Source organism: Pleurodeles waltl, chromosome 1_2 (genome assembly GCF_031143425.1).
Source record: "Pleurodeles waltl isolate 20211129_DDA chromosome 1_2, aPleWal1.hap1.20221129, whole genome shotgun sequence".
Lineage (NCBI taxonomy): Eukaryota > Metazoa > Chordata > Amphibia > Caudata > Salamandridae > Pleurodeles > Pleurodeles waltl.
This window is the reverse complement of record NC_090437.1, coordinates 1,037,788,135-1,037,813,596: the sequence shown is the minus strand read 5'-3', so window position 1 is coordinate 1,037,813,596 and position 25,462 is coordinate 1,037,788,135.

The window sequence follows — 25,462 nt, the reverse complement described above, 5'->3', positions numbered from 1 at the left end:
GAAGGGCCCAGCGGAGCGGTGCTTGAGACGGCGGTGCCCAGCGGAGCGGTGCTTGAGACGGCAGGGCCCAGCGGAGCGGTGCTTGACAGGAAGGGCCCAGCGGAGCGGTGCTTGAGACCGCGGGGCCCAGCGGAGCGGTGCTTGGGATGAAGGGCCCAGCGGAGCGGTGCTTGAGACGGCGGTGCCCAGCGGAGCGGTGCTTGGGATGAAGGGCCCAGCGGAGCGGTGCTTGAGACGGCGGTGCCCAGCGGAGCGGTGCTTGAGATGGCGGGGCCCTCTTCAGCGGTGCTCTTCTGCACGGCGGGCCCTGTTCAGCAGTGCTCTTCTGCACGGCGGGGCCCTCTTCAGCAGTGCTCTTCTGCACGGCGGGGCCCTGTTCAGCAGTGCGCTTCTGCACGGCGGGGCCCTGTTCAGCGGTGCTCTTCTGCACGGCGGGGCCCTCTTCAGCGGTGCTCGTCCAGTAGGTCAAGGGAGCCAGACCTTGCCTGGACTCCCTGCTCAGTCGACCTCCAACCGTGCTGTTGCTGGACCCTTCGGTGACGGAGTCCTGGGCCCTTTGGTGTCCTTCCTAACACCCGGGATGGGGCTTGTGGGCCCCTCCTGCTCCGCGCTCCTGCTGGCTGACTTTTCCGCCCTGCTGCCCTTTCGCTCCTTAGATGGGGCTCTCGGGCCCTTGCCTCCCCTAGATGTTGTGGCTGGTGAAGTGGGCGAACTTGGCTCCTTGGGGGCAGCTGTGTCAGTCCTCTCACGGCGGCCCTTTAGCTTCCTGGTCTTCTTGCCTGGTGGGGGGCTGGCTGTCCCCTTGCTGCTGATTGAAGTGTCACTGCTGGCAAAGGGTGGGCTCCAGAACCCATGCACCACAGTGACACTCGAACCTGGGCTGGTGGTGGCTGAGGTGCTCTTGGGACTCTTTGCAGATGGAGGGGGTGGGTCAGTGGAGGGAAAGAGGTCAAGATTAGCAAGGAAAACTTTCTTAGGACCAAGGTAAAAGGTAGGAGAAGTGGAGATGGAAGTGGAGGAAGAGGATGTGGTTGTAGGAGAGTCAGGTGTGCTCTCTTTGGGTGCAGGTGCATGTGCTGGAGGCTGTCGTGAGGTGGATGGCTGTTGGATGGGTGTCTGCCTGCGTTTGTGTGTCTTGGAAGAGGGGGTGACAGACACAGTGGGAGAGGACACAGGGGACGTGTAAATGGTAGTGGGGGTGGTGACTGCACGTGTGCGGACTGGACTGGAGGGTGTGCTGGTGATCGAAGCATCGGCTGATGGTGGTGTGCATGCAGGTGTGAGTGTAGACGTCACAGGGAGGGAGGAGGGAGACGAGGAGGAGGGGGACACAGAGGTGGTAGTGACTGTTGGAATGTCTGCATCTGGGTGTTGCTTGCGTGAATGCTTGTGGGTTCTGTGGTGCTTGTGTCTGGATGAGCTGCCCTTGGGTGTTGAGGTGTGTGCAGGCTGGTCTGATGGTGTGGATGGGATAGGCTGAGGAACAGGAGACAGAGACAGGCTGGAGGCAGTCAGAAGAGGGAGGCTGGAGACAGGGACAATGGCTGCCGTCAGTGCTGAGGCCAGAGCATTGAACGATCGTTGATGGGCAGCCTGACCCGAATGAATGCCCTCCAGGTAGGCATTGCTCCGATGCACCTCCCTTTCTACCCCCTGGATGGCATTCAAAAGGGTAGTCTGCCCAACAATGATGGTCCGCAGGAGGTCAATGACCTCCTCACTGAGGGCAGCAGGGGTAACAGGGGCAGGGGCTGAGGTGCCTGGGGCGAAGGAGACGCCCGCCTTCCTGGGCGAGCGGGCACGGAGCGTAGGCTGAGGGGCTGCTGGGAGGGCGGGGCTGGTGCGCTGGGTGGCGGCTGTACCTGTAGAGGCGGGGGGTCCGGATGTTGCCGCCACCGCTAGGGAGCTCCCATCCGAGGACGTGTCGCTGGTGTCACCACCGGTCCCCGTTGTGGTGCTCCCCTCGCCCTCCGGATCACTGGTGCCCTCGGTGTCTGTTCCTGGTCCCACCGGGGCCTTGTGACTTGCAGCTCCCTCATGCTCCGATGCCAATTCTCCTCCGCCTGATGATGCTAATGCACAGATGCACAAGAAGACGAAGAAGAAGGGTGGGGGGAGAAAAACGAAGACCAGGTTGAGTGCATGCAATGTCAACACCGTTGGCGGAGAGGACAGATACAGGAGCCTCATGCACTAAGCCGCACATTCGGGGTACACTACTCAGTACTTCTGACTAGGACAACAGGTCTAGAGACGACAAAGGCGCACATGTGTGATGCTGGACCATCGATAGCTGTACTTGTCACCCTACAGAGGTGGGGGCCGGGAGCACAGGGCCTTGCCTAAAGGAGAGGACTACACTACAGAAAGCGCCCTGGCCTAATGTCACCCCCAACCCTCCTCCCCCACCCAGACGCCTCCACTGCGCAGAGAGATAGCAGAATGTGCTGATACTCACCCCCTTGTGTCTGCTGTGATGTCCTCAAGCGCCCATCCAAATCAGGGTAGGCCACCGCCAGGATCCGGGACATCAGGGGGGTCAGGGTATGACTGGCACCCCTCCTAGGTTGGGAGGCCATCCCCAGCAGTGACTCGGCGGTCTTCCTGGTCCCGCGGCGGATGTCCTCCCACCTCTTGCGGCAGTGGGTGCCCCGTCTGACGTGGACCCCCAGGGCCCGGACTTCCTTGGCGATGGCACGCCATATGTCCACTTTCTGATGGGCACTGACCTATTTGACATGTACAGGGTGGGAAGGAGAAATCATCATATTCCTGCATGTTAGATGCGATTGGCCCCCCCTCCCCAACCTTGCCATATGGCACATGCTCTCATCTGTCGTGCGTTGCACTCCTCATTCGCCCCCCACCCCACCAACTTAGCATCCACCCCACTCCACACAGGCATAGCCCATTCAATGTGCACCCAGTGTACTTACCTGTTGGTCTGGAGGACCGTAGAGTAACGCATACTGGGGGAGGACCCCGTCCACGAGCTTCTCCAACTCTTCGGAACTGAAGGCGGGGGCCCTTTCCCCAGTCGCAGCAGCCATTGTCACTTCCAGACCGAGGTCACAGCAGCACTTGCAGTATAGGTCCTCTCCTGTGGAAGATCAGGTCTCGAGTGATTAAGCAGATAGAAAATGGCGGTCACGCCCGCGGCGGTGCGTACCGCGGCGGTGCGTACCGCGACCGCCGGCGCACCTCATTATTGGCTCCTGAAACCCATAGGCTTCAATGTTAGCCAATGCGGCTTCGTATAGCGGTCTTCGACCGCCTACCGCCACGGTGTGCCACGCCAGCGCATTGACCTCACATCCCATTGTCCCAATTCACAGGTCAGGCAGCCGCCATTTCAAGGGCCCACATGGCATTATTTGTACTGCGTCACACAGGCCTAGGCCTTGCATTGCCACACATACACGCCTTTCAATACATAGATAATCGTGTGCTATGCATGCAGTGGGGAACGTACCTGTGACTTGCTTGACTCTGTGCTCCATGTTGTCCTTCCTAGGCACCGTCCGCTGGGACTTGCGAGGAGAAGGATGAATCCTCGCGTGTACCGACCGCTGGTGGACCTGTCGACAATGGAAGAAAGCCACATCATACTACGATACCGACTTGACCGAGCCACTATACATGAACTGTGTGCCCAGCTGGAGCCAGCCCTGATGTCCCCCATCCGCCAACCCACAGGAATTCCCCCTCTAGTGCATGTTCTGTCAGTCCTCCATTTTCTGGCAAGTGGCTCATTCCAGACAACAGTGGCCATGTCATCTGGAATGTCTCAGCCTATGTTTTCAAAAATCTAGGCCCGTATTTATACTTTTTTTAGCGCCGCATTTGCGCCGCTTTTTGACGCAAAAACGGCGCAAACTTGCAAAATACCATTGTATTTTGTAGGTTTGTGCCGTTTTTGCGTCAAAAAGCGGCGCAAATGCGGCGCAAAAAAAGTATAAATACGGGCCCTAGTCTAGAGTGTTGTCTGCCCTGACGAAACACATGCGGTGCTACATTGTATTCCCTGAGGAGGTAGATTTGGCCACTGTGAAGGGTGATTTTTATGCCCTTGGACATATCCCCAACATTATTGGTGCCATTGATGGGACCCATGTGGCTTTAGTACCCCCAAAAGACAATGAGCAGGTGTACAGAAACAGGAAAAGTTACCATTCGATGAACGTTCAGGTGGTCTGTTTGGCTGACCAGTACATCTCCCATGTGAATGCCATGTTCCCTGGGTCAGTGCATGACGCGTATGTGATGCGAAATAGCAGCATCCCTTATTTGATGGAACAGCTACAGAGACAACGTGTGTGGCTAATTGGTGACTCTGGTTACCCCAACCTGCCTTGGCTATTGACCCCAGTGAGGAATCCCCGGACCAGGGCAGAGGAACGGTACAATGAGGCCCATGGGCGAACTAGGAGGATCATTGAAAGAACCTTTGGCCTCCTGAAGGCCAGGTTTAGGTGCCTACATATGACGGGGGATCCCTGATGTACTCACCAAAGAAGGTGTGCCAGATCATCGTGGCCTGCTGTATGCTTCACAATCTGGCATGGCGACGTCAGGTGCCCTTCCTGCAGGAGGATGGTCCAGATGGTGGGGTTGAAGCAGCTGTGGAGCCTGCGGAGAGTGAAGAGGAGGAAGACGAAGAGGACGACCCAGACAACAGGGACAGAGTTATCCAACAGTATTTTCAGTAGCACACAGGTAGGAATCACCCACTCATTTAACATTTACTGAATGCCCCCTGTATCTTTACTTTGTGTATTTCCCCCCAGTTCTTTTAAACTGAAGTTTACTTTTCCCTTCCCTTTTCAGTGCTGTATGACCCACTGCGTGACTTCTGCTTGGTTAGCCCATGGACTAATGCTTATTGACATCGGTATGTTGTCCACACATAAATAACAGAACATTATTGATAAGTAATGTGTTATACATTTGTAATTAATACAGGCTGACTCCAGAATGATTTATGTGCAATGAGTGATTTATTTTTAGTGCTATATATTGGTACATGATATTAAAACGGTGATGGGTGAGGGTGGAGTTATGTCCATGGCAGAGTCCAGTTCTCGGTCGCACAGGTGCATTGTTCATATGGCTGTGGAAGGATGGAGCAGGGGCAGTTCAAGGTTGGACAGGGTGACACTGTGGGACAGTGGAATGACATCCGGGGGGATATTAGGCTGGCGGGGGTCTTTGCATCCTACTCTGTCTTCCTTTGAGATCTCAGGTTCCTCTTGCGGGGTGGTTGTTCTTCAGCAGGAGGTGGGGTTCTGGTGGCCCGTCGTTCTGTGGGGGCCTCCTGACCACTAGCGCCGGCGGAGGTGGTAGGCTGTTCCTGGCTAGTGACAGGGGCCCTTTGCGGTGCCACATGGTCCCGCAATGTGGTTTCTATCCGGTTGAGGGCCTGGACTATGGTCCCCATAGCGGTAGCGATGTCCCGGAGTTCATTGCTGAACCCCATGTACCGTTCCTCCTGCTGTGCCTGGATCTCGGTGAACCTGGCCAGTACCGTCGCCATCGTCTCCTGGGAGTGATGGTATGCTCCCATGATGGTGGTGAGGGCCTCTTGGAGAGTCGGTTCCCTGGGCCTGTCCTCCCCCCCCTGTCGCACAGCAGCCCTCCCAGTTGCCCTGTTTCCCCGGGCCTCTGTCCCCTGGACGGTGTGCCCACTACCACTGCCCCCAGGTCCCTGTTGTTGTTGGGGTGTTGGGTCAGCCTGGGTGCCCTGTAGTGGCGGACACACCGCTGATTGACACGTCCGCGAGACAGAGGCATGGGCCCGCTGGGTGGGAGCTGTGCTGGTGTTCCCAGAGGGGTTTGGGTCTGCTGTGGCCTGTGTCTGTGTGTGGGGAACCGACTGTCCAGAGGTCCCCGATGGTCCGGGCTGGTCGTCAGGTTCTAGGTCGACAGAGCTGCTGTCCTCGCTGGGGGCCTGTTCTGGGGGTGGGATGGACATCTCTGGACCCTCCGTGGCGGTCTGTTGGCGTTCGGGCCCTGCAGGGGTGAAGGAGTATGGTTATTGTTTCTGTGTGTGCCATGGCGTGCATTTTGAGTGCCCTTGTCCCCCAGTGCTGGCATTCCCTTGTGGGAGGTGTTGTGAGGGTTTGGGGGGGGGGGTGTATGGGTATGTGCAATGGTCATGCTTTGGTGGTGGCTGTCTATGGTTTGTGTTGGCATTCAGGGGTTGGTGTTGTTTAGGGTGGGTTGTGCTGGTGAGACATTGGCAGGGAGGTTATGTGCTGGGGGGTGATATTGGGGGTGAGGGGGGGGGGTTGGCATGCTGGTGGTTGGGGGGGGTGAAGTAGTTGAGATTCGACTTACCAGAGTCCATTCCTCCGTGTACTCCAGCGAGGCCATCAGGATGCAGGATGTTTACCACCTCTTGCTCCCATGCTGTGAATTGGGGTGGGGTGGGTGGGGGTCCGCCACCAGTCTTCTGCACAGCGATGTTGTGCCTGGAGATCATCGAGCGCACCTTCCCCCGTAGGTCGTTCCATCGCTTTCTGATATCTTCCCGATTTCTGGGATGCTGTCCCACAGCGTTGACCCTGTCTACGATCCTTTGCCATAGCTCAGCCTTCCTTGCTATGGTGGTGTGCTGCACCTGTGTGCCGAAGAGCTGGGGCTCAACCCTCATGATTTCCTCCACCATGACCCGGAGTTCTTGGTCCGAAAACCTTGGGTGTCTTTGGGGTGCCATGGGGTGGTGTGGATGAGGTGTGGGGTGGTGTTTGTGGTGATGTGCGTGGTGATATGTGGTGATGTGTGCGTAGATGTGGTGTGGGTGATGAAGTTGGGTTCCTGTGTGTGTTGGGGTTTTCTATTGCTGTGCTCGCTATCTCTATCTCTCTCGCTCTCGCCTTCGCTCCGATTTCCAACTAGTGGGGGTTTGTGGGTGATGTGGGTGTGTGTTTTATAGTTGATTGGATGTGTGGGAGCGTTGTTTGTATGTGTCTCAGGTGTGCGTATTTCAAAATGTCCAATGTGGCAGTGTTTTGGAGCTGGGTGTGTATTTTGACCGCGGCGGTGTGTACCGCCAATGGAATACCGCGGTTGAAAGACCGCTGCGTGGATTCGTGGGTCAGAATGGCATGGGCGTGTTTGTGTTGGCGTGACGGTGGAGGTTTGGTCATCTCCAGTTTTCCGCGGCCCACTGATGTGGTGGCCTTCCTTGGATGTCGGATTTTTGGCGGTTTCACAGTTGGTGGTCAGAATGACCGTGGCGGTCTACCGCGGCCGCGGCGGTAGAATGGCAGACTTCTGACCGGCGGTAAGGGCCTTTTACCGCCGAGGTCAGAATGACCCCCTTTGTCTCCAGGTGAGAACTCAACTAGAGTGGCCTTCTGGTCATACCGCTCGTTCATCACCTCTTGACTGGCCTCAAGGTTACTCTGGGCCTGCTTCCAGAAGCGTTGGGTTTGTTTGCGGAGGGCCAGCATGTAGCTGACCACATCCTGGGGAGGGGCCTGGGGAGCTTTCTCCCAGCCCTCCTTAACAATACTTAGGGGTCCCCTGACAGGGTGACCATAGAGAAGCTCAAAGGAGCTGAACCCCACCCCTTTCTGGGGTACCTCTCTATAAGCAAACAACAGGCAGGGTAAGAGGACGTCCCACTTACGCCTCATGGCCTCAGTCAGGCCACCAATCATGCCTTTCAGGGTCTGGTTGAATCTCTCAACAAGCCCATTGGTTTGAGGACGATAAGGGGTGGTAAACCGGTAGGTCACCCCACACTCATCCCACAGGGTCTTCATATATGCAGACATGAAGTTTGTGCCCCTGTCAGACACGACTTCCTTAGGGAATCCCACATGGGTAAATATTCCCAACAGTGCTCTGGTCACCACCTTTGCAGTCACTGTTCTCCGAAGGATTGCCTCAGGATAGCGGGTGGCATGGTCCACCAAAACCAGAATAAACCTGTTGTCCAAGGCAGTTTTGGGGTCCAAGGGACCAACAATGTCGATGCCCACCCTTTCAAAGGGGGTGCCAACGACTGGGAGTGGGAGCAGGGGAGCTTTAAGCCATTTCCCTGCCTTCCCACTAGCCTGGCAGGTGGGGCAAGCTCTGCAGAAGTTATCTGAGGCTTTCCTCATTCTGGGCCAATGAAAGTGGGTGTCAAGCCTGTCAAAGGTCTTGTCTTGGCCCAGGTGTCCTGCCAGGGGAATGTCGTGAGCCAGGCATAGTAGGAATTTCCGGTAACACTGGGGGACCACCAGCACAAGGTGTGTACCAGGACCTGGAATCCTACGCTCACTGTAAAGGAGATCATTCTCCCAGTAAATATGGTGAGCACCAGAGGTGTCACCTGCTGGGTGGTCTGTGGCTTGCTTCCTCAGACCCACAAGGGTGGGGCATTCTTTCTGCGCCTTGCAGAATGCTTTCCTGGTTGGCCCCCCTTCTACTTGCCAGCCAGCAAGTTCAGGTAGGTTACCCAGGGCAGCTATATCCTCCCCGGTTGGCTCAGAGGCCTCCTCCTCCCCAGGGGCCTTGTCTACCAGCGTGGGAACATTGGAGGCGGGTTTCCCGTGCCCCAGGCCCTCCCTTTTGGCAGCTGTCTGGGCCATCTTTCCAGGCTCCAGACGCCCTTGACTCCCTTCCCGGGCAGCCATGGACCGTGTGGTCATGCAGACCCACTCAGGTAACCCTAACATCTCCAGGTGAGATCTGAGCTCTACTTCTTTCCAAGCACTATGCTCAAGATCATTGCCTAACAGCCTAACAGACAATCTACAGGCATGGCAGTACTCACAGCTACTTTCAGAGTACCAGAGACCCCCCCCACACTCAAAGGGAACCAGAGCCACCGGTAGGTGACTCTCACGATTGTCAGCGACTATGACCTGGTGGAATGTATTAGGGACTGTCTGCTCTGTTGACACCAGCTGACTCTTGATAGTAGTCATACTGGCTCCTGTGTCACGCAAAGCGTCCACCTTCTGCCCATTAATGGTGACCTACTGCCTGAACTTCGAACTATTTCGGGGCATGTGGGCTTTGGGCACCATTTCTATTTCTCCCAGGGACACTAGGGAAATCTCTACCTGTTCCCCAAAGCTATCTGGGTCCATCTCCCCCCCAAGCGCTACACTAGTCAACCCAGGTGTCTGTCCGGTAGTGGACGGTGCCCTCTTGGAGCACTGGGGGTCACCTTTATAGTGACCATACTGGTAACACTCCATGCATTTGGGGTTGGATTTCCCTGACCTATCATACGTCCCTGGCTTTTTCCCAAATCTGGAAAAGGAATGGTTGCCACCCCCTCCCTGGGAAATCTTTTGGGGGCCTTTTGAGAGTTCCTTATCTGTAAGTTTATCTCCCCCCTCTTTCTTCTGTTGGGAAACCTGACCACCTTTGTTGGTGTCCCCCCCAGGTACCTTTTTGGACACTCTGTTGCTAACCCAGAGGTCCGCCTCCTCAGCAAGCTTCCTGGGATCAGTCAGCTTACTATCTACCAAGTGCTGGCGCAACTCTGTATAGGTAACATTGAGTATATGCTCTCTCAGAATCAAGTCATATAGCCCTTTATAATTATCTACTTTGTTGCCCCGCACCCATCCATTCAGCGCCTTACTGGAAAAGTCCAAGAAATCTACCCATGTTTGTGTGGTTTGTTTGGTGCTGTCCCTGAACCTCTGACGGTATCCCTCAGGGGTCAGCCCAAACATGGCAAGTAAAGTGGCTTTTTGAAGTGGGTATGTGTTTTGATCCGGTTGATCCAATGTGAGAAGTGTGTCCCCCCCAATGGCGGCACATAACCCCACATAGCTACCCCCCATTGCCCTTCAGGAACCTCATGAGCCCTTAGTGCAACTTCATAAGCAGCTAACCATTTATCTATGTCATCTCCCACCACAAAACTGGGCACCGCATTTTTGGGTATACGAACCTTCTTTTCTCCAGCAGGTCCTGTCTGTATGCTGCCACCATTATTGCTGGATTCAGACTGTCTCGCCTTGATCTCCAGCTCCTTGAGACTCAGTTCATGAGCCAACAATAGTTTCTTTTCAGCCAAAGCTCTTTCAGCTTCCACCTGTTTGGCTGCTCTTTCAGCTTCAGCTTGTTTGGCTGCCCTTTCAGCTTCAGCTTGTTTGGCTTCTCTTTCAGCTTCAATCTGTTTGGCTGCTCTTTCAGCCTCAGCTTGCTTGGCTTCTCTCTCTCCCCTTCTTTCCTCCTGTTGAGCCTCAATTTTCAGTTTTGCCATTTGCAATTGGAACTCCCTTTCCTCTGCGGTCAGGCTTTGCACAGAGACACTGCTCCCTGGTCTGGAAGGGGGCACAATTGCAGTGGTAACATCATCCACAGATAGCAACAAATCCTCTGAGGGGCCATTTTCTGGCTTCTCTTCCTCATCATCCTCTTCTATATGGGCTTCTGCCCAGGCCCTCAGCACCACTTGAAAGTCCTCCTTTTTGGAGGCCCTTTGGGTGGGAACCCTTTTAGTTGTTTGACCGTTTATGTATCCAACAGGACTAGGTCAAAGTCTCCTATCTGAGACCCAGTCAGAGACATGTTGAGTGAGGATTTAGTTTTTGAAAATTGTCAGGAAAAAACAAATTTGCAAAAAGAGATAAAAATCAAGTTGACCTTCAACTGTGGGTAGGTAGCGAAATACTTAGCTACTGTATGTCACTGCACAAATACAAGTCCTATCCTCACTGCTGATCCCAATGTTAGAAATTGGGTTTTTGGTTGGCAGTCAGGTTACCCTCTGTCCAAGCAAGAACCCTCACTCTAGTCAGGGTAAGTCACACACAATCCAAAATTAGCCTGTGCCCACCCTCTGGTAGCTTGGCACGAGCAGTGAGGCTTAACTTAGAAGGCAATGTGTAAAGTATTGGTGCAATAAATCATACAATACCACCATATAGCACCACAAATATACACCACACAGAGTTTAGAAAAATATATAATATTTATCAGGATAATTGTAGGTCAAAACGAATAAAGTTGCAATGTGAATTTGTAAAGATATCACTGAAAAGTGATATAAAGTGTCTTAAGTCTTTATAAAACAAACAAAGTCTTTTTCAAGCACAAAGTACCTGGTTTGGAGTGGAAAATCTCCGCAGAGGGCCGCAGAGGAAGAGATACGTGCAAAAATGGTGTGTGCGTTGATTTCTCCCCAGCACAAACAGACTTGCGTCGTTATTTTTCACGCGGGGAAGTTGTGCGTCGTTTTCCGGCGCACGGACAGTCTCTTTCTGTGGATCGCGGGGATTACCAGATGTCCTGGGTCTGTGCGTGGATTCTCCTGCTTGTTTTCCGGCTGCACGTCGTTCTGCGGGGCTGTGGGCCAAAGTTTCACTCTCACGGCAGGCGTCGCGTCGATTTCTCCTCTGGAGGTCAGGCAGCGTTGTCCTTGCGAAGCCGTGCGTCGAAGTTCCGGTCGTCCCAAAGGCGTCGCGTTGATCAGCGTCGGTGTGCAGCGTTTTTCTCGCCGTGGAACAAGCTGTGAGTCGAAAATTTCGGCGCACGAAGCGTCCAAGTGAAAAAGAGAAGTCTTTTTGGTCCTGAGACTTCAGGGAACAGGAGGCAAGCTCCATCCAAGCCCTTGGAGAGCACTTTCACAGCCAGACAAGAGTTCAGCAAGGTAGCAGGCCAACAGCAAGGCAGCAGTCCTTTGTAGAAAGCAGACAGGTGAGTCCTTTGAGCAGCCAGGCAGTTCTTCTTGGCAGGATGTAGATTCTGGTTCAGGTTTCTTCTCCAGCAAGTGTCTGATGAGGTAGGGCAGAGGCCCTGTTTTATACCCAAATGTGCCTTTGAAGTGGGGGAGACTTCAAAGAGTGGCTAAGAAGTGCACCAGGTCCCCTTTCAGTTCAATCCTGTCTGCCAGGGTCCCAGTACGGGGTGTGGCAGTCCTTTGTGTGAGAGCAGGCCCTCCACCCTCCCAGCCCAGGAAGACCCATTCAAAATGCAGATGTATGCAGGTGAGGTTGAGTACCCTGTGTTTGGGGTGTGTCTGAGTGAATACACAAGGAGCTGTCAACCAAGCCCAGCCAGACGTGGATTGTAAGGCACAGAAAGATTTAAGTGCAAAGAAATGCTCACTTTCTAAAAGTGGCATTTCTAGAATAGTGATATTAAATCCGACTTCGCCAGTCAGCAGGATTTTGTATTACCATTCTGGCCATACTAAATATGACCTTCCTGCTCCTTTCAGATCAGCAGATGCCACTTCAACAATGTATGAGGGCAGCCCCAATGTTAGCCTATGAAGGGAGCAGGCCTCACAGTAGTGTAAAAACGAATTTAGGAGTTTTACACTACCAGGACATATAACTACACAGGTACATGTCCTGGCTTTTACCCACACAGCACCCTGCTCTAGAGGTTACCTAGGGCACACATTAGGGGTGACTTATATGTAGAAAAAGGGGAGTTCTAGGCTTGGCAATTACTTTTAAATGCCAAGTCGAAGTGGCAGTGAAACTGCACACACAGGCCTTGCAATGGCAAGCCTGAGACAAGGTTAAGGGGGCTACTTAAGTGGGTGGCACAACCAGTGCTGCAGGCCCACTAGTAGCATTTAATCTACAGGCCCTAGCCACATATAGTGCACATTACTAGGGACTTATAAGTAAATTAAATAGTCCAATCAGGTATGATCCAAAGTTACCATGTTTGAAAAGGGAGAGAGCATATGCACTTTAGCACTGGTTAGCAGTTTTAAAGTGCGCACAGTCTAAAAAGCCAGCAAAACAGGGTCCAAAAAGTGGAGGGAGGCAGGCAAAAAGTTAGGGGTGACCACCCTAAGGCATGTCAGGTCTAACAGTGAGCATCAGTCTTTGTGACTATATTGAGCCCTCTATAATCTACACAGCACCTAGTCTCCCTTTTACCATTCTGATAATAAAGCTTGGGTACTAGCACCACTGGGCTGGCCTAGGAGCTATCTGAATGCTCAATCACTCCTAAGTCCAACATTTTCTGAACTTCTGATTTAATGTAGTCCCTGACATGGTCAGGCTGTCTATAATTCTTACTTTTGACAGGTAAACTGTCTCTAGTATCTATGGTGTGTTTACACCAAGTGGTCTGACCAGGTGTCAGAGAAAGCAGCTAAAAAAAATGACCTAGTAGGTTCCTGCAGTCCCCCTTTTGCTCTTTTGTAAGATAGTCTGTTAGGACAACTCCTTCCACTCAGCCATCATCTGCAGTGTAGGAGAAGCGGTCAGGGAGAGGGTTACTCTCTTCCTCCCACCCCTCATTGGTGGCCATGCGTAGGGTTACGTCTGCCCTATCATAGTAGGGTTTCAGGTGATTCACATGAAGTACACTTAGAGGACTTCTGGGAGTGCCTAGGGCTACTATATAAGTGATCTCACCCTTTTTCTCCACTATCAGATGTGGGCCACTCCATTTGCCCTGGAGCGCTCTTGGTGCAACAGGCTCCAGTACCAACACCTTCTGTCCTGGGTAGTCCTTAGTCAGGACAGCCTTCTGGTCATGCTATTGTTTTTGCAACTCCTGGCTTGTCTGGAGGTTTATAGTGGCCTTTTCCATATACTCAGACATTCCTGATCTTAGGCCAAGTACATAATCTGCAATGTCCTGTTTGGGGGGCTTCAAGGTCTTCTCCCACCCCTCCTTCACAAGTGCAAGTGGACCCCTAACAGAGTGACCAAAAAGGAGTTCAAGTGGGCTGTAGCTCACAACCTTCGGGGGTACCTCCCTGTAGGCAACTAGGAGACATGGCAATAGGACATCCCATCTCCTTCTGAGCTTTTCAGATAGACCCATGATTATACCTTTGAGAGTTTTGTTAAACCTCTCAACCAATCCATTTGTCTGAAGATGGTAAGCTGTGGTGAATTTGTATGTTACACCACATTCCTTCCACATTGCCTTTAAGTATGCAGACATGAAGTTACAACCCTTGTCTGATACTACCTCTTTAGGAAAGCCCACCCTGGAAAATATTCCCAAAAGGGTCTTTGCCACTACAGGAGCTATAGTGGTCCTTAGAGTGATGGCTTCTGGATAGCTAGTGTCATGGTCCACTACCATCAGTATAAATCTATTGCCAGAAGCAGTAGGAGGGTCAAGGGGGGCAACTATGTCAACCCCTACCCTTTCAAAGGCACCCCGACCACACAGGCAATGGGATCAAGGGTACCTTTGGGATGTCACCAGTCTTACCACTGGCTTGGCAAGTGACACAAGAGAGACAAAACTCTTTTCTGTCCTCTGACAAATAAGGCATGTGAAAGTATGTGACCAGTCTGTCCCAGGTCTTGCTTTGCCCTAAATGTCCAGCAAGAAGAATGTCATGTGCCAGTGTTAGGAGGAATTTCCTATACTGCAAGGGACTGATCAGTCTCCTGGTAACACCAGGTTTTGGGACCCTTGCCTCTGTATAAAGGAGATTGTTCTCCCAATACACCTTGTGAGAGTCATTGGCATCCCCCATTTCTTGTTTGACAGCTTGCCGTCTCTAACCCTCTAGTGTGGGACAGGTCTGCTGTGCCAAACTCACTTCCTCCCTGGCCGGCCCCCCTGCACCCAAAAGCTCAGCTGTGTCAGCTTGGAGCTCCTCTGGTGTAGGTTGTGTATAGGGAGTAGACTCCTCCTTATCAAAAGGGGACTCTTCAGGAGAGGGAGGGATAGTGGATAAGGGTTTACCCTTTCAACCCTTAGTTTTTGGGAGCACTTTGTCCATTGTTCCAGGATCCAAGTTTCCCTGTCCTTTTTACTTCTTGGCCTGAGCCCTGGTAAGGACAAAGATGTGCCCTGGAATGCATCAGCCTCCAATTCCACTTCAGCCCAAGCTGAAGTCTCCAAATCATTGTCCAGTAGACATTCTACAGGTAGGTCAGTGGATACCACAACTTTCTTTGGACCAGTAACCCCCTCCCCACCCCCAGCTGAGATTCACAACAGCCATGGGGTAGCTAATGGGCATCAGTTACTTGGTACTGATGACCAAGTAGGTGTTGCTCAGGGGCCACCAGTTTTTCCATCACCATAGTGACACTGGCACCTGTGTCCCTGTAGGCCTCAACCTGAACACCATTTATTAGGGGTTGTTACTTGTACTTATCCATATTAAGGGGTCAAGCAACAAGGGTGGCAAGGTCAATGCCACCATCTGAGACTAAAACAGCCTCAGTGGTTTCCCTAACTAAGCCAACCCCCACTACATTACCCAAAGTGAGCCCAGCTACACCCTTGGACTGGATATTTGTAGTGTTTTTCCCACCACCACTGCTATTACTAGGGGACTAGTGGAAGCAGTGGTGGTTGTGATGGTGGGAGCATTGATGTTTTTCTCGGGACAAGAGGGATCACCTGCCCAGTGGCCTTTGTTCTTACGCATGTAACACCAAGGCTTTTTTTCTCTTGGTTGGAAGAGGAATTGTGCCCACCCATAGAGGATTTTTGTGGGCCTCATGAAGACTATGACTTTTTATCTTTGTCCCCACCCTTATCATGTGACTTAGCATCCTTCTGCTTGTCCTTGTCACCCCCTGTATAAGCTTTTCTGCTCACCCTTGTTCGGCCCCATTTGTCTGCCGTCTTTCCCAGTTCTTGGGTAAGGGTCCGATCTGAGTCTACCAAGTACTGGTGCAACAAGTCCGACACACCATTGTTAAGAATATGTTCTCTCAAAATCAGATTATAAAGACCCTCATGGTCAGACACTTCGCTACCATGTAACCAACCTTCTAAAGCCTTCACTGAACAGTCCACAAAGTCTATCCAATTTTGTGAAGACTCTTTTCTGGTTTCTCTGAACTTAATTCTGTATTGTTCAGTGGTTAAGCCAAATCCATCCAAGAGTGCTGTCTTCAAAACATTGTAATTATCTAAATTTTCCTCCCTGACAGTGAGAAGTCTATCTCCCCCTTAGCCAGAAAAGGACAACCACAGAATAGAATAGCAGCCCACTGCACCTGGGGGACCCTCTGTGCTTTACAGGCCTTCTCAAGTGCAGCAAACCACTCATAGATGTCATCCCCCACCTTGTAAGGGGGAACAAGTGTATGCAGGTTTGTGGAATCAAAGGTATTCTCCCTAACACCATACCTCCTGAAACTGATGCTGCTGCTGCCACCACGGGGATCTAACCCCAACCTCTGCCTTTCCCTTTCCAGAGCTAAGGCCTCCCTATCTAGGGCCAGCTCTGGCGGCTGCAGCCTCAGCCTAGCCTCTTTCAAACTCAGCTTTCTGAGCTCCCTGTCAATGGAGTCATTAACTGGATTGTATGTGTGGGACCCTTCAGAAACTGAGGTGACACTTGAATGTGCAGAGGCAGATCTTTCCCTAGCTTTGGTAACCCTAATGACCTGACCTCTAGGTGTGATGGGAGCTGCGGGTAGGATAGGTGTGGTGGCTAGATCAGTGAATGTTGGTGTTGTGTCTGCAGGTGTGCCAGGTATTGTGGCTGAGATGCTGGAGTGGTAGGGGTGTCTGGGAAAGTCGTGACTTTTGCTGTGTCTGCAGGTGGATGTTGTTTGTGTGCGTGCTGGTGGTGTGTCTTGTGGTGCTTATGTTTGTGCCCGCTTCCCTTGGCTGTTGAGGTGAATGAATGCAAGTCTGTGTGCTTTTGCTGGGTCAGGAAAGGGGGCATTTGGACTGGGAAGAGGAAGGTGGAGGGGGGACAGTAGACAAGGGGTGATTGCCTGCTGTCAGTGTAGAGGCCAGAGCCTGAAAAGATCTCTATAGGCCAGTCTTTGCACTGTGAATGCCCTCCTGAATGTATTGCTTTGTTGGATCTGGGTTGCTAGTTCTTGGATGGCATTCATGATGGTGGACTGACCCACAGAGATCCTTCTCAGGAGGTCAATAGCCTCCTCACTGAGGGGCAGCATGGTGAACAGGGGCTGGGGCAGAGGTGCCTGCAGCAAAGGAGATTCCCACCCTCTTGGGTGAGCGGGCATGGCCAACTGTGTGGGAAGTTACAGGGAAGACGGTGATAGAACTGGGATAGCGGACAGCGATGGTACTGGAGTGGTCCCTGATGGGTTCACAACCACTAGGGAGTGTCCACTTGAAGAGGATTCCGATGTTGCTGATCCAGTCTCCCCGTGGCATTACCCTCTACCTCCGGGCCACTGGTTTCCTTGGTGTCTGTGGTGTCATGACTGGAGGTCCCATGGCCAGAGCTTCCCCACTCAGCTGTGCCCTGTCTTCTTCGTCTACTGGTGCTGATGCAGAAAATAGATAGTGAAGTAGGGTCATAACATACACATAATAACACTTCCATCTCAAATCAGAAAGAAATCACACACCATCATGTCAACAGACCCACCCACAGAAGGTGCGAGCAAAGTGCCAACATCATGTACTAACACAATACAATGCATGTCCCTCAATCTTACAACTGTAACACACCAGCAAAGCAAGCTATCAGAAACCTACAATGCCAGGAATGAAAATGAGCAATAAAACTAACCATACCATGACTAGGTGACTATTCCATCTAATACAGGTGCTATATTCTGACCAACATTGCCGAGCAGTAGACAAGCAATGGATTCCCATTGTAATGTAGCTTACCAAAAACACACACACAATCCTTACCATACAAATACCTTACCCTGATGTCATGTACCAGGCAATAACATATGTTGCCAAATAAAGATAGGCAAACCTAGCCAATACAAGCCATGCCTTCATCAAGTGACATAGAATCAACCATATCACTATGGACACACACCATCATATGACATATCAACATGTCACACCTGTCAAATGTCAGTCTAGGAGGTAGTACACACACATGCACCAACTGTGATATAGCAAGGAGATACAATGGACTCAAGTCCAAAATATCTAGGATACATGTCTCCAGAAGACAAACAATAATAGTCATGAAAGGACTAAGTCAACTCACACTATTGTGTCACACACATTTAAAAGTTAACTATTTTGTGTATGTATCAAATAGACTACTGTATTGTGCAGGAAGGAGGGAGACAGACCTTGCAAACACTAACATGCTTAAACTAATTTGTTACAGAATGAGAAGCAACCTCACTACCCGCACATCAGACATGGCAAGCATGGCATCTGTCTGTTGAGGATTCCTAAATTACTGGTACACCAACCATGACGCAAACCAACAGTCAGGTCACGCTTACCAATCTACACACAGGTGTATATGAACTACCACAACTGCACCAAATAAGTTTATCATCAAACATAAAGTTCCCAAACCCCCTTCCTTCATGTGTCAAATCCTTCATAGCTACAGCAGGCACACATGATAAATTCCAACAGTGAGGCATGACATTGTTTTCAGAATACACATCATGATGACAGTACTGCTTGGGCCATATCTGTGACTGGACAACCATATATCATACCTACAAAAGTATCCCATGAACAAATATGTGACAACTTTCTGCTCTCAGGATATCAGCAAGGCAACCACATGCTTACGTCTGATACCAACCTCTGTGTCCCAGTGGAAATGTCTATGCATAATGGTATCCAACATGCATTTTGTCAACTCTGATGAGACATCACACATGTCAATATCCATTCCTCACTTACCAAGGGGAATTACCTTGTAACAGGTGTGAGGATGTTAGCTATGTAAGTCATGTGACGTGTGATGGACACCACTGCATCACATAATACTGTGACACATCAAAAACCAGCAAACACTGGAGATGACTTGCCCCTGCCTGACTTAAAATCACACATAGACATACCCCCTGACACATAGCAGAGCAAATAGAGCAAGAACCTACCCACCTTTCTACTGTGTTATTAGGGAGGAGTGATCTGTTGCGGGGAACTAACACCGACCAAGGTAGTAAAAGCAGATTACTGGAAAACATAACACAGTCATATGTGCTCCATTCTGTGCTATAGGACTGAGAGGTCCCCCATAGTTGAGTACCATAGCCCAAACAAAATGTGCACACCTGTTGCCAATACATGACTCGTGTACACCAGTGTGAGCATAGAAAATCTGTGACACATGACACTTCCCACACAGTTAGAATTAGCATTCTGTCCCTCAATCACCTTGTAAAGGATCAAACATGAGTTACGGCTGTACTTACCCTCTTGTGGCTGCTGTGCTGCCCTAAAAAAACACCCATACAACTCAGGGTAGGCCACCGCCAAAATGGGGGCTGCTAAGGGGGTCATCGTCCAACGGGCCCCTCCCCATTGGGAGGACAGCCCCAGGTGGGCCTCTTCGATCTTCTGGGCCTAGCGTCTCAGGCCCTTCCACCTCTAAGGATGCGGAATGGCCAAGATCTTCTCTTCCCATGATGTGAACAGTGGGGGGGAGGTGGAGGACCATCACCAGTGTTGAGGACCGCCAGCTGGTCCCTGGCTGACATGGAACGCAACTTACCTCTTGGGCTCCAAATGATTGTGGCTCTACTGTGATCATTTCATTCACCATGAATCTTAACTTGTCGTCTCTGAAATGGGGATGTTTTTGTGGTGACATGGTGGTGGTGGACAACACAAAAAAAGAATGATGGGGTGTAGGTGCTGTGTGGTGAGGGGGTGACAGTTAGTAAATAATGTGTAGAGGTGCTATTTTGTGTGGTGGGTGTGTTGTGCGTATGGTAAGTGCTATGTGAAAGTTGGAGGGGTGCCTCATCTATGGTACCATGTCTAAGTTTGGGCTCTGGCTTTTATGTTTGGCATTGTAGATGCAATGGATTGTGGTGTGTGAAGGGGTGTGTTTTATAGTGATGTTTGTAGGTGTGTCAGGTGTGTGAAAGTGTGTCAGTTGTTGGGATTTACTGTGGTGACTGCTGACTGCCCTGGTTTGCACCGCCAATGATAGACCACCATGGATGTACAGCAATTGTGACTTGTGAGTCTTAATACGGTAGGTGGTTGGTTGACCGGGCTGGTGGTGCTGGTGGTTGGACCACCTATTTCCCATACTCCAGAGTCATGGCAGTGTCGGTTTTTTGCCTGTGTTTTGTCAGTCCTGGCTTTTCAACTCATAATATGGAGGTCTGTGAGACCGCCAACATGGCAGTCATTTGGCGGCTGCAAACATAGAGCTCTACCGGTCAGACCACCAAACTCATATTGAGGCCACACGTCTCAGTTGACATTACTGTGCTATTTATTAAATTGTCAATACTGTTCAAAAGTGCATTTGTTCTTTCTATTATCTTAGTAAGATGTACCACTTTAAATTCTCATTTGAAACAGAATTTAATTTCAATGGCTTTACACATATGCATTAGCAACTGATAAGGCATGAACAGCAAAGCACTATGGGCAGCCCTTCATAGTTTGTTGAAAAAAACACATCACATATTCCCGAAATTAGTAGAATGGTGCAGACCATTATAACAATGCTAGAATGATATTACAAGTTAAACTGTATGTGAGTCAACCATGAATTATGCTTTTTTCAACAATGTGAAATATCTCAAATCTTTCACTGAAGTTCTAGCCGTGAATATCAATATGTCATAAATATTCACTTTGTAAAGAATTTGTCAACAGCACTCCTTGACAACTCTTTAACAACATCATCTATACAGAAATCCACAAATGAATAATGTATTGAAAACAGAGCCTTCATTTTCCCTTACATCTTTTTGGTAACAAGTCTTTGAATTAAGACACAGTAGTTACAGTCAGTCTTCACCTTGCTTAAAAATGAATTGTGTGCATCTTAAACTTTACTGACCATGAAACTTTCCACGATATAACATGTACCACACTTTTACCATACTGAATCAGATTGCCTCTAAGACTACACTATTTCTAGTTGTTACATACACACATGTACATATATTAAATATATTCTGTGTTTAATTGTAGATCGTTGACTACATACTTTGTTTAGAAAGATCTAACATTTTATAGTTTAATTTGTGGAGTAGTAGTTTGCATGATGTCACCAGTGATATCATCAATAATATCATTTGAGATGTCATCAGAATGTCATCAATGATGTCATTTAAAGTCATTATTGATGTAAATCTGTAGACATAAGCTTTGTATGGTGGGGGCATGTTTTAGTTAGGTCTTTAAAATGTAACCAGTAATATTCAGTGTTTTTTTAAACATTATGTTATGTGCAGGGCCACTGCAATTATGTGATTCTGTGGTGCTGCACTTTCGATATACTTATGGATGTATGCATTTGCCAGTTTTCATCCTCTGCTGCATAATATGAAGATTATAACAATGTAATGCTGTTTCTAGCTCAAATGGATAAAACGTTACTAAAACATGACAACATGTGTTCTTTCACACTAGAAGGCCCTTTTCAAAAGTTGAATGGTCATCTTTCAGTTGTTTATGCTCCACAAAACACCCGCCATGAGTGGCCAACCAACTCATGCATGTGGCCTTATGCAGCAAATTCCTATTTACACACAATGTGCACTTGTTTGTGGAAAAGAATGGATATTATTTTGTGTGTTCCTCTGTAGCATTTTAGCACTTTTTTGCTTTTTAGATTTTTTTCACATTTTTCAACTAATGCTTTTGTACATTTTTTGATATAGTTTTAGGCTTGTTTTTGTTTTTCACATTTTTTTACAGTTAACTCCAGTATTTGTAAGTTTTAAATATGTTTTTAAATTGTTGCCTATTGTATTACTTCTTCTATTTTTTACAGACATTTTGGGCCTCATTCCGAGTTTAGCGGTTTGACGGTAAGACGGCTGTATTACGAGTTACAGAGCCAAGCCCACCAAAACACAGCCAAAATTCTGTAACCGCCAGGGCACTGCAGGACGGGATAGAGGCAGACCTACCACCAGCACTGCCAGCCTGCCAAAAAACCTCAGGTCCTATTACGACCCACAAATAACAATAGGGGTTCTTCCATTGCGGAAGACCAATAGCGCTACGAACCGCGGTGGTTGGCGGTCACATCAGTAATACACCACACCACATTGGATAGTTTGAAAACCCCATACCTAACACACATCCACACACCCGAAACACCTACACACTACACTATAAAACACACCTCTTCACACCCCACAATCATTTGCAACCAGAATGCCATACACTGCAAGATAGAATGTAATGTAAATTCGTACTTGTAAAGCGCACTCCGACCCAGAGGTATCGAGGCGCTGAACACATACCGCTGTGGAACCCCTCCTGGCTTTCCCTGTAAGATGCCAAGTCCTGGGCAACCCCCAAGGTGAAGCCAGGCATCCCAGCACTGTTGGGGCCGTTGTGGAGATTAAGCAAGCTATTGCCCAGAGTTGCAGAGTGAGACCCATGAGTTAGTTTAGGCACTGAGGCGAGAAATATCCTGTCCAGGGAAATTGAGCCCTAGAACCGCTGAGGTGGGAATTGAACCCTGGTCCCAGGCCAGATCTCTGCATCAGGGTCTGCCTCTCTAACCATTGTGCCACACTTCTCCACAATAGATAGAGATAGATAGAGGCAGCACAAAAATATTTATCAACCATAGAAAAGGCACCTCTTCACACTTCGCATAGCACTCATCCCACACCTGCACCACACACCCAGCAAATAAATTAATACCCTACACATTCAACACCACTGGTCAACAAGTCACAGCAACCACACCTTATCGCCACTGAATTACCTAGTTATTTTATTCTTCCTCACAGACTCGTCCAACACTACTATGTCCCCACAAAAACATCCCTGTTTCACAGATAATGAATTGAGGGTCATGGTGGGTGAAATCATCAGAGTAGAGCCACAACTATTTGGAGCACAATTCCAGCAAACATCTATAGCCACGAAAATGGAGCTGTGGCCAAGAATAGTCAACAGGGTCAATTCTGTATGCAACTACCCACGCACAAGGGAGGACATCAGGAAGAGGTAGAACGACCTTAGGTGGAAGGTACATTCCATGGCTGTCAGGCACCATCTGGCGGTCTGCAAGACTGGCGGTGGGCCCTCACCTCCTCCCCCTCAATTCCCATCATGGGATTAGAAGGTCTTGGACATCCTGTATCCTGAGGGCTTGACAGGAATACCTGTGGAATTGGAAAGTCAAAATATAACAACTGTCATCAAACTGCAATGTTCTGCATGCTAACTGATCACCTTTGGCCCCCTTAACAGCCAACCCACTCCCGTGTCCAAATGTCCAAAAAACCCTCTCTGGCATACCACATGTCTACTAAACTCACCTGGGGGCACACTGTCTGTGTATGGCATTGGTAGTACAGGGACTGACAGCATGCACTTTACTACCATTAAGGAAACCAGAACTTTGTACTACAAGTTAAATAGTCTTGCACGTGAAACTAAAAATCAAATAAACCTACCTGTCTCCTCCACTATTGAACAGTCCATGGCAATGACAGCAATGCTATGGCCATCAATGACAGCTGTGATTCCTACTAAACTGGGCTTTAAATCACCATCCAAACAATGTCTTGTACTCACCTGGGGGCGACACCAATATAGGAAGCTGGATGTACTTGGAGTTCACCCATACAGAGGCCCATGAATAATGGTTAGACCTGTACTTAGGGCCAGCTCTGTTACCATAGTACATTGTGCAGCTGTTAGTTGACTTGAATCAATGATGCTATACACCTAACTTGGAGCTCACTTTAAAATATCAAGTTATCAATCAGACAAGATATGAGTCAATGAACAGTCATCAACCCACCAAGATACTGCAGCATCCTATAGCAAAGTGTATGCAATTGGAAATCTCTGTATCCCACATAGGCCTAACCCAGATGTGGAAGGAGGTGTCATCATCATATCAGGAGATCAAGTAAAGGCCTTGTGTGTATGTCACATAGCATGTCTTGCGGTCACATTTTGATAACACTTATTGCATTACTTACAGCAGCTGTGTGTTCCACTTCGGCAGTTAACCTATCCAATGTCACCATGGAAAGGACACCCAAGACTGCCACTACCCCTCTGGATGAAGCCGTCAGTGAGGAATACACCACTGGATGTGTGGACATTGAGGACGAAGCTGGCCCAACTGGGACACCTGGTTAGTCAACAACTTTGAGCCTCACTGTGCCCGCATCAACTCCTCCCAGCCCTGTTGCTTCAGCATCACAGGCAACCATTTGCCCCCAAACTTGTGTTCCAAGGACAGTGTCTATCATCTTGTGCCCCCCAGTGCAGGTGCCCGAGTCTCCTGTCATTAACTCAGATAATGAGGGACCTGGCACCAGTGGGAGTGGGCATACTGTCCCAGGGGCACAGGCACATGGGAGTAGGGTGCGTGGGAGGGATAATGTGGGCCAGAGGATGGAGGCTCCTAGGGATACAACTGTCCAGGACACCATCTCCCAAGTCTTGGGAGCCTACCAACATTACAAAGGCATGATAGGCCAGGTACGTACCATGATGGGGGAGATAAAGCAGCTACAGAGGGACAATCACCAGGAAATCATGCAGCAGTGGCAGGCCCAAAATGCCTACTTGGCTTTCATTGCAGTGGTGTTGAGAGACATGAATACCACACTGAGAAGGTTTTGTTCTCACCAGCTGGTCCCTTCCACTAGCAATGAGAAATCAGCCCTTTCTACATTAGTGGCTGCTAGTAGAATAGAGGCCCTGCCAGGTGAAGGGCATGCCTAAGACACCCCTGCCTCTATAGCTGAAGAACCCCCCGCAAACGTGGACGTCCCCCAAAACATCTAGGAGGAGCTGATGCCAAGACCAAAACCAATGCTAGGAAGTGAACCTTTACTGATTGGTACCCCTTGTGTAGCACAGATACACCCTGTTGACTTTTCTGAAACATATCTCAATTTTCCTATGGTGCAAGAAAATTGTACTTGTGTCTTCAAATGTTGTATCAGCTGCCCTGATGATTTCATCCACCAGGACAGAACTCTTCACTGTTTCCTTTCTGTTATGTTTGATCAAAATCACTAATTTTGCTGTGCACTCCCCAATAAATAGTACTTAACCACAGACATTGTGTGACAGTCATTTATTAAGCATATTTTACTATCATCTATAACACCTCCTGCACAAAGAAGTTTCTCTCAAATGTAAGACATTTGTAATGTTCCATTTCACATGTACTGGTTAATCTGGGTATATTTTGCACTTAGTAATAATGATAGACATTACTCTAATCACTTTCATTGAACTTTCCCACATACAGGTTGGGAAAATGCCATTGATCACAGTGAAGTACTACTGCTCACTTCAGCAAAAGTGTCATATACTACCACTCCACAGACTACTGAAGGTACAGAGTGTCAGTCTTTCAGTATCCCAATATGCAAACATACTGTTTCAATGTGTCATCACTTAAAGCCTTATCACATACCCGGACCATAGCTTCCAATGGACCATACCCCATGATACAGACAGAGGTCAGTGCAAATGTTAGAGCGATTAGAAATCACACCGCCACATACCCTGTTGCAACACACTTCAATTCACACCATGGAGAGAAGGACATTCTTAACATCAGATTTCATGGCATCACTCATTTATTCACCTCACCAAGATTGGGGGATAAAACTAAGGATCTACGTAAGTGTGAGGCAAAATGGATACTGAAACT